The sequence below is a fragment of the Hydra vulgaris genome, chromosome 05, assembly GCF_038396675.1.
Source record: "Hydra vulgaris chromosome 05, alternate assembly HydraT2T_AEP".
Lineage (NCBI taxonomy): Eukaryota > Metazoa > Cnidaria > Hydrozoa > Anthoathecata > Hydridae > Hydra > Hydra vulgaris.
Genome location: NC_088924.1, coordinates 43,789,218 through 43,802,500, shown reverse-complemented (window position 1 = coordinate 43,802,500; position 13,283 = coordinate 43,789,218). Strand labels below are relative to the sequence as shown.

At 25.8% G+C, this 13,283-nt stretch overlaps 1 non-coding gene across 1 annotated transcript in view; it reads right to left on the bottom strand.

Moving 5' to 3' along the window:
• LOC105845773 (uncharacterized) overlaps positions 1 to 5,265 on the bottom strand; it is a 5,373-nt gene extending 108 nt beyond the window's left edge. Inside the window, exons 1-2 of the transcript XR_010638705.1 lie at positions 5,050 to 5,265; positions 1 to 938 (exon numbers count right to left, since the gene is read on the bottom strand). The exon at positions 1 to 938 is cut by the window's left edge and continues 108 nt beyond it. This is a non-coding gene — a transcript (uncharacterized LOC105845773). The remainder of the gene's footprint in view (positions 939 to 5,049) is intronic.
• Between the last annotated feature and the right edge of the window lie 8,018 nt (positions 5,266 to 13,283).

Genomic DNA, 13,283 nt, shown 5'->3' with positions numbered 1-13,283 from the left:
AAAATTAAAATGGAGAAGGAAACTATTCTTTAAAATTTATAAATTTGTTGAACAGATGTGGGTTTCTTTAGAAAGAGATAAGTTATCTTTTAAGTTTGATTGTATAAATAAAATATCTTCGCTTAAAGTATTTTGAGCCCAAAATGGAAACGTATTTTCTTCGACTCGAGAAAATGTAAATATTGCAGAATTACTTCGCTTTCTTAGTTTTGGGGTGACTTCACCTATTTGGAAATCGCGTTTGTTCATAAGAGGAGTTAATTCTCGAGTTATTATTTTCCTTGGTAAACTTGCAGACAGACTTCTTTGCGCAACAATTTTAGTTGTATAACTTGATGCTGTAAAAGAGGAAACACGGTGGAAATTTGTCACTACATTATCGTTGGCCTCATTTACGGAACTAGAATGAATAAATGTTTTATGTTTTGAATGATAGCTACTGTCTCTTAAGCTGGACAGTTGCACAGATTTGCTGCGACCTTGAACGCGTCTTTTTTGGAATTCTTGACGTCTACTCAATGTATCGTGCTTATCGTCACTTCGTAAAGTTAATCTGTAAGCGCTTGTTCGCCTAAAAAGACTTTCATGTTTGGTTTCCGAAGTTTTTTCGGGTACAGGAAGACTCCTCTTTCGATAGAATTCATTTTTATCTGTAGATATTTCGCTCGATTCCGAAACAATTGAAGGAAGAGAAGAGGATTTTTTTAAATCTCGATCGTGTCGTTTTGATATCGTTGTCAACCGATGCTGCAAATCTCGAAATGCATTTGTAATTTTTAAAAAAGAAGATCTTCTTTTTTTAATTAAAAGGTTATCACATTGACTGATACTATCGGATACCAAATTATTCGAAAACTGGAAAGGATAATATGAGCACTCATTTGGTTCTGTCTGCGAATTTGGTTGTGCAAATTTGGTCATTATTTAACTTAACTTCACTAAAAAGTATATATATATATATATATATATATATATATATATATATATATATATATATATATATATATATATTATATATATATATACATATATATATACTCAGTATATCTAAAAGGTATTAGAGAGATCTAGGACAAAACATTCTTTTGATTTCATATATGACTTTTTGACATACATATGACTTTTTATTACTATTATTGCCATCATTATAACTATTATTATTACAGTTATTTTTATAATTATTATTGTTATTATTAGGACTATACTCAATATTAGCGTTTCTTATTCATATATTTTATATAATTTTCACTTTTAAAGCAGTTTCAGTTTTAATAGTCCATATCGTCATGTGTCATCTAACATTATAAACTGTCTAGAGAGTGTAATAAAACAAAAAAGAACATTTTTTTTAAAAGTAAAACTATTTTAAGACAGTACAACTAAAAAAAAAAACTTCTTTTATGAGTTAAAAAGTCTTTATTTAAAAATGATTTTATGAAATATTTCAAGAGTGTATATATACCCTCGTTATCAAGTGTAATATGTAACACTGATATATGTGATATTATATATTATACAGGATAACAAAGGTTGTCATTACTCTTATATAAAATGGTATATAATCATTAAAAGATATTTTTTATTTAGTTTTATATAAACTCTTTTAGTTTAATGTAAACTCTTTAAAAATGTCATTTAAAATTTATTTTATCACAGATTTTCAAAAACAGTAACAAGCTTTCTAAAAAAACTCCAACTACAAAACAAACCTTCAAAGAAATACAACAAAAAGTGTTACATTTATAGCAAAAGTGCATTAAATAAAATATAGCTCACAAACTTTTTTTTAAAAAGCTTGTAACAAAAAACAAACTTTACAAAATAAACTTGCAGCAAAAGTTGTACCATTTATTGCAATTCTTGATTGCACTAAAGCTGTAATAAGAGAATGCCGGTAAACAAGCAAGTTTCAAAAAGTGAGAGAAAATAATAAACAATAATTTGCAAACAATAACGGTGGAAGATTCACTCTCAATAAAATTTAAAAACTAAAAAATAATCATTTATAACCCTAACCCTGACCATTAAACATGCTAGTAAAATAACACTTAAAACGGTTAAACCCCAAAGGCTTGTGATGTTTCTTAAAAGAATTTTAATATGATACCCAATTTCAGATAATATTGAAACTGAATAACTATATAAGAAAGAAAAAAAGCAGTAAACTAGAAAAACGGCGAAAATGAAAACGACTCTTGTAAAGAAGTATTCGAGTTTTTATTCTAAAAAATCTAATTGTTAATTTTTATGATTCTCTTTTTTTCTCTTTTTTTTCATGACTCTCATTGTCTATCAGTAACACATAACACTTTATTTACTTATCTTTTTTACTGACCATTTACTCAGAACTGGTCAGTAAAATAGATTAGTAGTTTAATTAATGGACAAATTCTAATATTCTTTATTGGAGACTATGATCGCGTACGATGATCTCCTATTTACGCTTACCATGATCTCCTATAAACGCGTATTATGATCTCCTATATACGCGTACGACGATCTCCTCAAATTTTGGGATGTTTAATTTTATAATTTTCAAAAACTTTCAGATTATAAAATTAAACTTAACATCTTATACTTAACATCTATACTTAATATAAGTATAAATTTACTTTATAAAGCACAAAGTTAAAAAAAAAAAAGTTTATCTTTTGATAACTTTTAAAGTCGTTAAAGTAAGCTTTAACCAGTTTAAATCCAGTTTAACCAGCAAAGTTTAATGCAACTCACCCTTAATTGTCTTAAATATAACATTAAACTATAATTTATACTTTTTGTTCATTTCTTTCTCCTAAAATTTAAAAGTAGAACAGGAACTCTCTTGAGTAATTCTCTCTCTCTCTCTCTCTTCCTCTCTCTTAAAAGAACGTGTACTTCTTCCTATTTATTTTTTTATTTAATTATTTCTTGATGCGGGATGCTTCAATATTGCAAACAATGTGTTGAGTTCAGGGTTTACAAAGGGTCACAAAACTTAATTGGCATACAGCGTTTAAACTTTCGTGTCAGTCATGAAGACTTGTTTACATTAGAAAAATGTCGAAAACATCAATTTATGATTAACGTTTTCAATGCTCTGCTGAAATCAAGCCAAAGTAATTTTTACCACAGATTTTACACATTTACAATTACGATTAAATTTATGCAACAAAAAAAAAGTAAAAACTACTTTTGCTTTTTATTTTTAAGATAATTAAAAATAAAAGACAAAAGTAAAGATCTGCAGTATGTGGCAGATTTACAACAGTAATGTGTCAAAAAAAGTTTAATCTTTTTTGCTATTAAATAAAGATGTTTATAATTAAAGCTTTAACTAAAAAGTAAAAGACAAATATTCATTCTCACTTTTAAAATTAGATTTTGAAAAGATCAAAACAGAGATCTATATTTGCTGTTTTTTCTATTTTCGTCCCCATCTATTGTGTAAATATTGAGCCACTATGATGAACTACAAATCTAATTATTATGTACATATACTTTATAATTAGGTCAAATATGTATAATTATTTACAGAAAAATGTATAATACTATAGAAATAGTGTACAAATAGGTCGTAATTATGTGTTTTAAATACATTTATCACGAATAACATGCTCAATTAAAATCAAATAATAACAATGTGTAAAGATCTCTAAATAAATCAAGCGCGTCATTGTTATTGTAAAAATGTTTTATTTTGTATATAAAGGAGATAATGTAAATTTAAAGGAGAAGATGTATAAAAAAGAGATTATAAAAAGAGACGATGTTAAAGATATTTCATATTACTTATAGCATCTTTGATAAAATTTGCATGAACTTGCAACTGTTATAAACATGTCGTATTAAATTTCAGGTTTTAAAGTTTATGCTACAACTTTTAAGTTGTAGCATACACCTTAATTATTATAACTTTTAAAAAACCATAAGTTATATAGAAACATCCTTTTTAAATTGATTTATATATATATATATATATATATATATATATATATATATATATATTTATATATATATATATATATATATATATTTATATTTATATATATATATATATATATATATATATATATATATATATATATATATATATATATATATATATATATATATATATAATTAAGTTTAATTTTGCTGTGAGCATATATTCAGCAAGAGTGCTCGATGAATGATATCAGAGCTATATAATTGATTTTTTGACGATATTAAAAAAATAACTACATGATTTTTACTACTAAAAGTTTCATGCGTTTAGCAATCATCAGGTAAAAAATACATATATATATATATATATATATATATATATATATATATAATATATATATATATATATATATATATGCATATATATATGTATATGTATATATATATATATATATATATATATATATATGCATATATATATGTATATATATATATATATATATATATATATATATATATATATATATATATATATATATATATATATAAAATTTATAATATATACATAAAATTTATAATATATACATAAAATTTATAAAATATAAGTTTTATAAAATATATATATATATATATATATATACTAAACGAAAAGTAACGTTTTGTTATCCAATTTAAAGACTCTAATTATGAAAATTTAAAACTATACACTTTCAAAACAAAAGAATTTCTCATAATAACTCACCGTGTATCGTAATTAAAAAAAACTACTTTTTTTAAGAAAAAGCAAAATTAAAATAATTAATTACAGTTAAAATTTTATCAAACATAAACTAAATGATAGCGGCATGTTTCCGCGAAAAAACAAACCTTTTTTTTATATATGATTTTTATAAATACCAAAATATTTATAAAATTCATATATAAAAAAAAGGTTTATTTTTATTATTTGTTTATTGTCATAGTCGCCATAGTTGCAGCTACGAACTCAATAACTCAAGACTACACATGCAGAGCAGGTACTAAATAATGATAAATAACGATAACATATTTACGCACTTGAGTTCTTCTTAAATTAAAAACAAAAATAAAAAAAATTTATTTTAACTTGTATTTTATATTAAACCAAAGATTTTAGTGATCTAACACCTGCACAATTTCCTGGACTTCCTTATTACTGTCATCCATAATAAATAACCATAAAAAATAAATTGACCACAAACAACAATTTCTCTGTTAAAAATAAACTGTCCAATCAACAAGATTTTTTTTTTCCATAAATATAATTAAAAAAAACTTCAAGCTTAATTCGCAAAATTTTTAAACACAATGACTCCAGCATGGAATTCGATTTACTTTATGCTTTTTTTTTGACTTTTAAATTTTACAATAGCAAGTGAAAAGATAGTAATTTAATCTAATTGAATTGATGCTTAATATCTTTCTAAGTCGAATTAAATATGTTAACGGAGATTACGTTTGAGATGAGAAGACTTGTAACGAGATTTTTTTAATATTGATAACTATCACTGTTTTAACAAAATGAAAAAAAACCTGGTTCAAATAAATCAGTGTAAAAAGTGATCTGGTTTAAAAACAACCTTTTATAATAGATAACCTGAAATACCATGAAAGCATTTAACATTTATGAGTTTTAATAAGTAACGTGAAATACTATGTAAACAGGTAGCGTGTTATCATGTAAACAGGTAACATGACCATGTATATGTATAAAGTTAATGTATAAAACACAAAATGATGATGCTGTTTCAAATTTTTAGTTAATTTTTTTATATATAAGTATATATCCATATTATTATCATTACAACTCTACGTTCATAGACGTTTAAACTCCTGGACACCAGTTTGAAATGAATGTGGACGGCTACAACCTCGCAACTCTTTTCACAAACACACTTTATTATTTTTATTTTTTCTAATATATTTATATTATTATCATTACAAGACTACCTTCTTAGATTTTTAATGCCCGTGGATATCAGTTTGAAACGAAACTTTAAAATCAAGGACGCACTAACACCCCGCAACTTTTTTTCCTACACCTATACACAAACACACACGCATACAACCCAACCCAAAGCATCATTAAACCTAAGCAGTATTGCTCATATATATATATATTTATATTATTTTTTAAAAAATATATATATATAATTATAACTTTTGGTAATAATTAGAATTCTTTTATTTTTTTATAACTTTGTAAACTCTGAACATTAATTTTTTTTTGTTTGAAACCGTTTTTTTTATCCTTTATAAGTTTGTTCTATTGATTTTCGTTTATCTGTTTTTTTCGTTTAACGCAGTGTCAATTAAAAATAATGGTTGTTTTCAAAAAAATCGAGAGTCGTTTGCATTTATTTTAAAGTTAATACCATAAGGTGTTTTTCATTAAGCTTTAAAGAATTTTCTGAAAGATTAATTTTTCTAGATTAATTTTTTAATAGAGAGATTAAAAGTGACGTCAATAAAATAACTTCAACAACTGGTTTCAGTGTGAAAGTTTAATGGTTTAAACATTTAAAAACCATTAACACTTTTATGAATATTTTTTAATATAAATATTTAAACATAAAAGTCGGTAAATCTCGATTTTCTTTTCTACTTAGATAAATCTCTATTTGCTCTAGGACAAGATCTTTGACTCTAAATAGGAACTGGATCTTTTATGTGGATTTAGGATCCAGATCGCATTGGATTATAAAATAATACAGATCCATGACTTGGATTTTAATATTTTGTATAAAGGATTTGGAGCTTGGATCCAGATCTGTTGATTTTAGTGAGTGACTTTGAATCTTTATCTAGTTTGAAATTACATTTAAGTATTGCATATAGAATTAACTAAAAACATTAATACTATGCCAATACAATGCATTGTGTAAATACTATGTGAATACAATGTGAATATTAGGTGAATACTGTTTGAATATTGTGTAAATATTATGTGAATACTGTGTGAATACTATGTGTATACTATGTGAATACTATGTGAATACTATGTGAATACTATGTGAATACTATGTGAATACTATGTGAATACTATGTGAATACTATGTGAATACTATGTGAATACTGTGTGAATACTGTGTGAATATTGTGTGAATACTGTGTGGATATTGTGTGAATACTGTGTGAATACTGAGTAAATACTATGTGAATACTATGTCAACACTATGTGAATACTATGTGAAGACTGTTTGAATATTGAGTGAATATTCTGTGAATATTGTGTGATACTGTGTGAACACATCTTACGTAAAAAAACAGTATTAGATCTAGCAATTACTTTTAAAACTCGCTGTGCTTCTTTATTATTTAATAATTATTATAACTTTTTATCAATTATTATTGCTTGCAGTCAGAGGCGATATTAAGGAAGGTGTGGGAGGTCATTAGCCCTCAAAAACAACAAAAAAGCTATTCTCAACTTATATTCAATTTTTAAGAAATATAGCTGCGGCCGTATTCTCATCTCTCCGTTAAGCTTAACGGAGTTTTTGTCTGAAATTTCATTACAATATTTCTAAGTAAAGAAATGACGAAAGTTTATATAAGTTTGTTAAAATAAAACTTATACCAAAAAAAACATTTATGTTTAAAAAATTATAAATTTAAATAAATTTTTTATTAATGTAATTTAAAAGAAATTTTTGACTAACGCTCCGTTAAGCTTAACGGAGAGATGAGAATGCGGCCGCTGACTAGTCGGCGTTCGACACATTTTAGTCGGCAGATTTTTAGTTTTGAGAATCTTTTTTTTTTTTTTTAAGTTTTTTATAAAGCAGTTGGTAGTTTTTAAGGATTTTCACCCCTCTCATTTTATTTCTAGAACCACCTCCGTTTGTATTTCTTGTTAATTAATCATAAAAGGTAAGGAAAAGTTGCACTGAATTACAATATTGAACACAAAAAAACAACTCCTCTCACAAAAAAACAACCACAGGGTAATTGATTAGACCGGATGATGTAATAGTTTATAGTGGTTCTCTAAAATATTTTGTAGCAAAAAAAAATTTACTGTTAAAGATGCTCCAAACAAATCTTGACTGAATCAACTAGATATTCGCAAATATAGTTTCTCTCAAGAAGTTTTTCGCATTTGGAATCAGTTGCGTTTGATGTTAATAATGCCAATGACATCAGCATCTTTAAGAGTAAAACTTACTCATACAATTTGGTATTTTTCAAAGTTATGCTTTCATTAAACTGCATATCTCATTATTTTTTTATAAAAATTTTTATTTGCATTTATGTCAACGCTGGACGCTATTACATAATTTAATTTGGCGCAGGTTGTTAGCATGGACATAAACGTAGACCTGCGAACCTTTTAGAGCATGTATATTTTGTTAAATAAGAAATAAAAAAAAACAATTTAATCTATTCTAACTTTATTTATTTAAAAAATAAGTTTGGTAAATTTTGTTCTTTTATTTGTGAATGTTGTTTTTTTCTTTCAATTTTTTCATTGTAAGTTTAATAAAACTCAAACTGAAAAAAGTATTTTATAAAATTTTAAAAACTAGCAACTACTCTAACTAGAGTAACACGCTTCGCAAAAAATAGTATATGCGTGTCGTAAATAAGTATATACGCGTCGCAAAATAAAGTATAAAAAAGTTATACTTAATTTATCCAAATACCGGCTGGGTACTCAACGTCGTTAATGCAAGTTCTCAAACTTTTTTTTTCTTGTTTATTCTCGGTGATAACAAACATATTTTTTTTTCCGGTCTGCAACATTTGTTTATAAACAATATATGTTACGTTTTAAAAGATATGTTAAGTTTAAACAATATCTATAAATATTGTTTAAAACTCAACATATCTTTTGCAATAGAGTAAGAAAATATGTATACATATTTTCTACAAAAAAAATTAAAAAAATATATATATTCAAATAAAAAATATATATTAATCTATGGTAATTTAAAGACCGGAATTTTAGTTATGCCAATAAGAAAGTAATTTACATTTAATTTATTTTATAATACCATAAAACTATTTTATGGCATTATAAAATAGGGTTGGTTCACATCACAGTAATGTTTAAATTTTGAGCTTAGACTTTTAAATAAACCTTAAAAGGTTTAACTATAAAAGTCTAACTAGTCGTATGTCAATTTGTGTGTTCTTCACACTCATATTAATAAAAACTTTCATATAAAATGGAAAAAACAGATTTTAAACTTGAAATAACTAATTTTTTTCGACCTTTAATATGTTTGCAGACATATGACTGGTTAAAAATTAAAAATGTAACTTAAAACTTGTTTGAAAAAGTTGTTTTCTCAATTTAATGTTTTATCTTCATTGAGAGCAGCACCATTTTATATCAAAGCCTTCTTGCCCCATTCGCCTGGTTCCGTTTTTCTATATATATATACGCAATATAAAAATTTTTCAAATTAAAAAAACCAACTCAGAACGCTTTATATAAGCAAATTTGAATAGGTAAATAATGTTATTTATATTTTGAACAAATCTTCAAGAGTTCAGCTTTTTGAAACATTTAAAGAAGTATCACATAACCATAACCAGAACATAACGCTACATAACCAAAACCAGAATATAAAACTTCGAGAATTTATGAAATCTCAGTCCTTGGGCACCTTCTTTTTTTCTTGATTAATGACCTACCGGATAATTTAACACAAAACATAAAAAAGTATGCTAATCATAGCAAAACTGTTCTCAGCTATCTCATGTAAAATCTCATGTAATGTTAATTTTTTCAAACGAATATTAACTACAACCCACACCATTTAAAAGCCAAAAAACCTATTTTGAATAGTTTTAGGGCTTGGTGATAAGATTAAGTTTATTTTTTCTAACCCCAGTCATGCAAATATTTGTTTTAATAAATTACAATTGTAAATTACTTTCTTATTGGCAAATAAATACACACACAAAAAAATAAATAAAAATAGATACTGTATATATATAAATATATATATATATATATATATATATATATATATATATATATATATATATATATATATATATATATATATATATATATATATATATATATATATAATTTTTAGTGAAATGCACGTTTATAATGGTTAACAAGAAGATGTTCTAAATTTAACAAAATTTCTCTAAATATATTGGGTAATTACCCGTTTTCTTAGAGTAATTACTGTTAAGTTTAATGTAATATAAAAAATGTTCAATTCATATAAAAAAAAAACCTAACGGTAATTACTGTTATATTTTTTTCATGCGAATTAGAGAAAATTGGGGTAAAACAGAAGGAAAAATGGGGTAAAACAGAAGGAAAAATGGGGTAAAACAGAAGGAAAAATGGGGTAAAACAGAAGGAAAAATGGGGTAAAACAGAGGGAAAATGGGGTAAAACAGAAGGAAAAATGGGGTAAAACAGAAGGAAAACTGAACACTTATGAAAATGTTTTTAATTTTGATTAAATTTGCTTTTAAACCAAAATATTTAAAAAAAATTTTAGTTTTATATTATAGAGAACTTTGTGCTCTATCTAATGACATAACAATAAGAAAATTTTCAATTATAAATCAATTTTCAAAAATTTTCGTATCAAACTCAAAAGTTTGAGCATGAGTATTAATTCTTTAAAATTTTATTATGACGAAAAAATCAAAAAGATAAAAATCCTTACACACTCAATCAACACAACATTCTTTGCAACATATTGAAACACCAATTTGTCCAGTTTCACCAGCATTGCATTTGAATCAAACTTGCATTGAATCAAACAGTAATTGGAAATATCTATAAAAGCGCATTTACGAGTCTGAAAGTCAATAAAGAACAAAAAAAAATGCTGACATAAAAAGAGTGGAATGTAAATGCCTAAATGAAGCTGAAATTCAAGAAAAGCGACGACAAGCTGAAGAATTAAAACAAAACAAAAAAAAGCGCAAACTTGACTTTAATGTTGATAATGAACATGCATACTTAAAACTTGAAAAATTTATTTTTCTTGTAAATTAATCCTATCATTTTGTAAATTAATCTTGTCTTTTTGAAAACCAATTGTTTTCTATTTGTAAATTAATTGTTTTCTATTTGTAAATTAATTGTTTTCTATTTGTAAATCAATTGTTTTTATTATAATTAATTAAATTAAGTTACCAATACTTCAACGCGTTCCGTTGGAAGGGAGGGGGGTATAGGGGTCTCCCACCCTCCAAAGCTGTCATATAAGGATTTGAGTTGGCAAATTTATCAAGTTTTGAGCTATAGTCGGCAAATTGGAAATATTGAGTTTTGTGTGTGTGTATGTGTCTTTAGTTGGCAAAATATACATAAAACACCCCCTTTCCCCATGAGAGACCACTTTGGGACGACCCTGCGTTCAGTTTTAACCAAACTGTCAAGTAAAACTGAACATAGTTTTTTCAAATAAATTAATTTTACCAAAAAATATTTTATTTTTGTTTACATATTCTGATAAAGCTCATTTTTCTCAACAAAAACAAAACAAAATATTTTTTTTACATATTTTGTTTTGTTTTTGTTGTGAAAACAAAACAAAATTTAAAAAGTTATACTTTATACATTGAAAATAACAGTAATTACTCGTTATTTTCAAAGTATAATTTGTATGAAAAAACAAACACCTTTGGCAAGCACCGTTATGTTTTTTTTAATACGAAATATACATTAAACATAACTGTAATTACCCGTTTAATAACACAAAATATAGCGTTATGTTTAATAACACAAAATATAGCGTTATATTTAAAAAGAATAATGGCTATTATTGTCACAAAGACTACTTGTCAAATAACAACAGGGGCAGAACAAGCTTTTCCTTTTTTAAAAACAACTTTGTTATCTTATTGGCATAACTGTTGCGTTTAAAAATATTTGTCAAACAGCAATAAACCCTTCCTTAAAATTTTTTGTGGGACAGAAACCTTTGCATTAGATAGAAATTAAAAAAAAACTGTTACTTAAAAACATCGGATTTGATTTGATAATTTAGTTAAGTTAAGTCTAAACTGTGTTTCTTTCGTTTTTGCACCTTGCCTAAATAACAAAGGACATTATTCGAAGATTTACTTCAGATATGGCATCAGTATTTCAAATAAGGATAATCAATATAGAGATAATCAATAGAATTGTGAGTACAAAAGTAGTGAGCACGATATAGAGCTGCAATCTTATTAGACGCTAATTTTGCAATAGATTTGATATATAGTTTCAAAGAAAAATTGGAAGCAAGAGTTAATCCTAAAAAATAAAGGGTAGATACTCATCGAGTACATTACCGTTCATAAATATAAGAAGGTCTGGATTGTTGAGATAATAAATAGCTAAAAAAATTTGGGTTTTATTTGAGCTCAATTCACCAGCTACCGAGAGTCCCATGCTGTAGCAGAAGTGAGATCCTTTTCAGGCTCAATGCCCCGTTTAAACAATCAGATAGTGTTGGCTTCTTATGAAGATAAGAATAAATGGTAGTATCATCAGCAAACAATGCCACTTTAGATGTGAGAAATTCTGGGAGTTCAGTTTTGTAAATTAAAAAAAGAATAGGGCCAAGGATTAAACCTTGAGGAGCCCCTGAAGTTACAGGAAATGAAGAAGAGTGCTGTCCATTGAGGACAATCTTTATGCTACAATTGGTAAGGAAGAATTCAATAACCCTAAAGATGTTACCTGATACACCGTAAGAAAAAAGCTTATGGAGAAGACCAGCATGCGAAACTTTATTAATTTTTATTTGTATTTGTATTTTTATCTATCAAAAGAAAATATTTGGTTGCATTGACTAAAGGCATCAACAGGGGCAAAACAAAGTCTTGTATACTAATATAAAAGCATGTATACAGGCTGACATAACCAGCATTTTTCTTATCAAAAGAAATTCTAGAAGCTTGCAATAATGCTATTTTTGCAATAATGCTATTTTAATCTTCCAAATCGCCGCCATTGTGAAGTACACACAATAAATCTGCTGGCATGAAAGGATAAAATAAATTACATGGTTAGATTTTGAATCACAGGTCCATTGAATCTATGCTATGAAACATCTTTCAATGTAACGATTTTAATGAAACCAGTTTTTTAATCACAATATATACATACTTTTGTACGTACATTGTAAACGAGTGTCAACTCAGCAAACACATGCTTTCTAAATGACGTCATGTATTTGTTGGGTGGAGTTCAATGAAAGGTTGTTGGTGATATTACAAATTATTGTTGATAAACAAATTGGTAGTCAAAAAAATATATATTTATAATATATAAAAACAAAATAAATGAATATATTTATAATATATATGAACTCAATTTATTTTTATAAAACTGTGAAAAACTGAGTTTATTTTTTCATTTTATATTTTAACGGAGTTATTAATTT